Genomic DNA, 5957 nt, shown 5'->3' with positions numbered 1-5957 from the left:
GTGTGTGTTTCCTTCCACATCCTGCTTGGATTAGGGTTCGGGATCTGAAAAGAGGAGCCGCACACAAATGAGAGAAAAATGACATGAGATAATTTTGAAATATTGGGGGACCAGTCGGGCAAGTCCAGAAGGACTTCCACCGATGCTCAGGCCGCTCCAATCTTTTATTGATCTGGAGTAGCCCTTAGGGTAAGGAGGTTTCAATGACACACAGATTAGCTCATCAGCAGACAATTTCCAGAAATAGGCAGAATATCTAATCAACAATAATCAACAAAGATTTACATAAGTATCTAAGGAATTAAGTGAACTAAGGTGGGGATGATGCTTCAGCTACCATTACCTAAATTAACTGGGTGGTTCCTAGATTAACTGGGTGGTGCACAGCCCTGACCTTTGTTAGGGCTTCAAAGGTTACTAGCTTTTGGGGGTCTCTGTCTCAGCTGGTGAAGACAATAAATGGACTCCGGCAAGTGCAGGACAAATGGAAGCCTATAGCTGTAATATCCTTGGCCCCTGGAAATGCAGAAGAGTAGATGAAAGGGCGAGGACTACGCCCTCCACCTTGCCCCAGGGTAAGGGCTACGCCCTCTACCTTGCCCCAGGGTAAGGGCTATGCCCTCCATCTTACCTTGGCCATGTGCTCAGCAAGCTTCTTCCCGGAAGATAGTCAAGGGAAGTGCACGCCATCACTATGACCACATCCTGTGTAATGAGACACCGACTCGTGCCTGGCCAATCGGCAGGGCCCACAGTCCTTTCTCCTCCCCTTACCCCAACCCCCTATAAAACCTCTCTCCGCACAGAGTTCTCTCTCTCTCGGCCACTGGAGCTTACCGTTGCATTGGTGAGTGTGGCAGGGGAGCCAAACCCGGGTTTGAAATGAATGACTCTTTGCTTTTGCATCGGACTGACGGGCTCCCTGGGGGTCTTGGGAACTTTGAAATCTGGGCACAACATTTGGGGGCTCGTCCGGGATTCCCAAGACCATCGAGGGACCCCCGATCCGAAGAGTCTGACTGACCGCGGTATGTGTGTGTCGTTGTATGTTCTGTTCAGTGTGAGCTCGTTTCTGGAAACTGTAATTGCCTGAGGGGTCTAGGCGGACGCGCCGTGAACGACCACAGGCGGGGAGAGTTGGAAGACGTTCCGCTCCCCAGGAGGGATGGATATGCCCCTCACCCCAGGAGGGATGGATATGCCCCTCGCGGAAAGCAGGTCGCTCCTGCTAGCTAGTTTGGTATAAGGCCATTGTCTAGCTTTCGGGTTTGGCTTCCATGGAATTGGAAGCCTGTATTTTCGGGCCCTGTTCAGTGTTCTGTGTTTGTACTGGATGGATGTTATGGGATGGACTCAGACTGCACCTTTGGGTATTGTGATTGATCATTTCAAGGAGACTGGGGGAGGCTTTAGAGCTCCCTCAGGGGTTGGGAAGTTGTTAGGAATTGAATGGATTGTTTAAACTCTGAATGAATGTCTGGTGAAAGTGTGCGAGTGTGGAGGGAGGGGGATTGCCCTCCCCCCTCCTTTGTGTGGCGGTCGGGCGGCCGCCTGAGTGAGGATCTGTGGAAACAGGTCACCCCCTCTCCAAGTAAATGCGTCTGGGATTTCTGTGCACGTGTTAGGAGAAAAGCTGGCTTAAAACTAATGTCTGCACCGTCCGTTTTCGGATAGGGTTTTGGGCTAGCGTATTTAATTTGCTACCTAAGATTTTAAAAAGTTCTGCAATATAATGTTGGCCATCTATCTTTTAGGGGTTTTGGTTTGCTCTTCCCTTGTTTATTGTGAGAATGAGGAAATCATCTTTTCTGTCAGAGAACAGTTTAGACCGCCACAATGTTGAGCTGCCTGACTTGGCAGCCGCCATGTTGGCCGCATGGCATGCCGCTCCCCTGGGGGTCGCCATCTTGGAACAGTAAAGGCCCCTCCCTCTGACTTAGTTAATCACAAAAGGAATGTCTGCTCACTGAGGCAGGATGGGATTTCAGGGGTGGAGTTTTAAGGCGGAGTTTTACTAAGGAAATGCAGATGGGGCAGAAAGTGTGCCTGCCTCTCAGATTTATTTAATACTATTTTTAAGAAGATATCTTTAGTGCTTAATAAATTAGCAATCACGGTCTTAATATAATTTTAGTGATATGATAGACCAATGTTTTGAGCAGTTGGCTTTATAAGGGCCGACAATAGAGCTTGTATTTCTTAAAGGGCTTGTAGATAGAGAATTGAAAAGCTTTTACAAATTCATAAATGCATCTAGTATTTCTGTGCACATGTAAAGGAAAAGACCAGTTTAAAAACGAGTGCGCATAGTTTTGAGCTGAACTTGACCTTTTGCTGTGTACAGAATAAAAACCCGAGACTGTTTTGGCCTTAATAGTTATGGGTTCGCTTCTTGAATTCCCCAGCAGGAAAATTGTGACCATTTTGAAATTTAGCAGCTATGCCAGGATAGCAGTAATCCAATTTCTAAAGTAAAGTACAATTATTTCAGGTAGAAACTGTGGTTTAAAAGTTCTAGCTACCTGGAAAGCATGGCCTTGGTATGATGGGAGGAAAAAGAAATATTAAATGGATGGTAGACCAGTGAGCTGGGATTGGTCACTGATGGTGGATTGTGAAAAGGGCTGGACGTGGCCTAACTTCTCCTTCCTTGGTACCCCTGAAACGTCTGAGGGTACTTCTGGCCTTGGTTTTCCAATGTGTTAAATCTGTCGATTTTGTTGTTTCGCTGAAATCCTCTTGAAGGACATTGAATGGTTCTTTCCTTCCTCTTTAACTTTCGGGGGATTGTGTGAATGGATTACTGATGTAGATTATCAAGAATCTCTAAGGGACTTGTCCTTTATCTGGAGGAATGGCTCCTAGATGGTATTCACCATCTCTGGGACTTCCGGAGGGAAGTCAAAGCTCAGACTGGCTAAGGGTTCGAATCTGGCCTATCTTTTAAAAAGGTAGAAAAGAAGCATTCCTAGGCAGTTTTCTACTGCCTCTGTTCAGGGACTTGTTCTGTATCTCGACACAACTGAAACTGATTTGTTGGTATTTTGTGGTATAAATGTGGCATGCACCTCGAAGTTCTTAATGGGGAATGTACCTAGTTATCGTGTCTATTTAGTCTTGATTTCCTTGTTCAATATGAGTACCGTTTCTATCTGGATAAGACATAGGTCAAAAGTCCTGTCCTGGGATGTGGGAAAGGGTGGCCTCCACATCTGTTCCTGTCAGGCCCCCATCAGGGGACTTGGACTATGTTCCTGTTATCTGCTCAAGATCCCAAGACTGTAAAAGTACTTGTTCACTGAAAGGGTGTAAGTTGGATGTTTATTTGATGTTTGTATGTCTACTTGGCTATAATTATCTGTTCATGTAAGTGTGGAAGTATATTCTGTGCTAGGTTGGGATTTTGGAATTCTGGGGTAGATTTAAAAGGTATTTGTGGCTTTTCTAGTCTGATTGGGACATTTAAGGGTGGGGCTCACAGTTCCTCAGGGCAGAGATTCCATGGGCCCTTCCCCCTGCCTGTGCTGAATTAAATAATACAGGCCAGTGTCATTTAGCTTGCTGGTTAAAGGAAAACAATGGGCCTTAAAATCTGTAAAGGTGGACAGGAATGAATCTGGTCAAATGTACTGCAAGGGTTTGGTACCTGTTGCTGCTGTAACTGATAAACAGGGTTACCTAGAAGCCATCAGGACTTTGAAGTTCTCTAAGAGAGGAGGAATCTGACTTGAGACTGGCCAGGACTGGGTGGCTTTTCTTAATCTCTTTCCTTGAGAGGGCTCCAGAGGGCGGACGAGGACATTTGGCCATGCGCCTCCACGCCATCTACAAGACCAGCCCAACCCCAACTCCTCATCAGCACAGACCAGGAGATTGGGTCTATGTCAGAAGGCACCGCCGAGAGACACTGTGGTGCTGACGACCCCCACCGCTCTCAAGGTAGACGACGTCGCGACCTGGGTCCATCACACTCACGTCCGGTCAGTGGATCCATCCATGACCCGGAAAGACTTCATCACCAAATGGAGCATCGATCGATCAAGATCAACGCAACCTGCTCAAGCTCAAGCTACGACGTGCTTGACCTGCCTGATGCCGGTAACATGACTCGCGATCGCTCCTGTCACCAGGAGCCCCCACAATACTGTGATGCCTGCATCTTCATGAACATGGCTCCAAAGAGACAAGGACAATTTATAGGATCACATGTTTGGTAGCAGAAGATTTGGCTGCCTGAAGCGGCCATGATGCCAATATTATGTTTCATTGTATTGATATGTTATATTAACCTTTGATTCTTTTGCAGGTTTGAATGTATGTTGGCTGTCCTGAAAGGGAGCTGTGTGGGGTGACCCCCAAAAGTAAAGGGTGCCTAGCTGCCAAGAGGGCAGGTGCCCAACTGGGCAGGGAAGGGTGCCCATCAGGTTTTGGTCTCTTTTGAGAGACAGCTAACAGTTGGCAGCCTGTAATACTGTCTTGCAGGCCTGAGTCACCATGCCATGTCAGGGGTAGTAAAGCTGGAAAAAGCCTGTTTAGAATAGAAGGTCTGAGGCATGGTTATGCATAGAAAGAAGGTTTTATGCCAACAGTTACTGTTTTGTTTTAAATCCATGAAAAGGAATTAGCAAGGAAAGTCAGAAAATCTTAGAGTAGATCAATATGGTTTTCTCCTTATGTAATTCCTCCGAAATCTGGCAATGCTAAATAAGTCATGGCAAACATCAGGCTTTGCATAGATACAATAAGACTGATTCCTAATAGTGGTTTTATTAACATAAAACTTTGACTGGAGTATCATGTTTTAAAGAGCCCTGTCTGAGCTCTAAAGACTTGAAGCCACTAAGAATGCCACGAAGAAAGCCTGGTATCCTGCTTGGGAGCCCTGAAGATGGCTGGCGCTGGAGCGTCAGGCCCATGCCCTACCATCACTGGCGGTTGGTAAGAGTAGAAGGGGAGCAGTAAAGATGCCTCTGCATCCCTGCAGAACCCCCACACACTCTGGGCCGCAACAAGTAGGAGGGCTACTGAGATGGGCCTTAAAGCCTGGAGCGTGGGCTCAGGTGGAATTGCTACAGGTGAAGGATTCACCTAACACAGCAGATACCGCAGGCAGGCCTGATGGCAGCTGGATGGCTTGGCTTCCTGGCCCTATGGGGCACATTAAGATTCAACCATGAAATTCCAGCAAAGGTAGTCAGTTACCATTCTTGTTGTATTTATGCAAACATCAGGACAGTAAATAAATTAATCTTGATTTGGCTTTTTAATAGCCATGGAGGAATTTTAAGAAGAAAAATCCTGTTTCAATAGAAGTGTTAAATCTAAAATGGTTTCTTTCCCTTCCACCAGGCCATTTGTTAAGCTTATAGGGATAGTTCAGTTGATAGTTCTGTGTGCCCAGTATGGGCCTCTAGCAATGGTGGAATAGAAATGCAGTCCGTCTCATGATTGAGCCGGAAGTTCCAAGACAAGGGGGGAATGAAAGGGCGAGGACTACGCCCTCCACCTTGCCCCAGGGTAAGGGCTACGCCCTCTACCTTGCCCCAGGGTAAGGGCTATGCCCTCCATCTTACCTTGGCCATGTGCTCAGCAAGCTTCTTCCCGGAAGATAGTCAAGGGAAGTGCACGCCATCACTATGACCACATCCTGTGTAATGAGACACCGACTCGTGCCTGGCCAATCGGCAGGGCCCACAGTCCTTTCTCCTCCCCTTACCCCAACCCCCTATAAAACCTCTCTCCGCACAGAGTTCTCTCTCTCTCGGCCACTGGAGCTTACCGTTGCATTGGTGAGTGTGGCAGGGGAGCCAAACCCGGGTTTGAAATGAATGACTCTTTGCTTTTGCATCGGACTGACGGGCTCCCTGGGGGTCTTGGGAACTTTGAAATCTGGGCACAACAGTAGAGTCTTCTGGAATGGGACATAAGAGTCCCAGGTTCTCATATAACCTTATGTG

Source organism: Myotis daubentonii, chromosome 8 (assembly GCF_963259705.1).
Source record: "Myotis daubentonii chromosome 8, mMyoDau2.1, whole genome shotgun sequence".
In the NCBI taxonomy this organism is placed as follows: Eukaryota; Metazoa; Chordata; class Mammalia; order Chiroptera; family Vespertilionidae; genus Myotis; species Myotis daubentonii.
Note: the sequence above shows the minus strand (reverse complement) of the source record.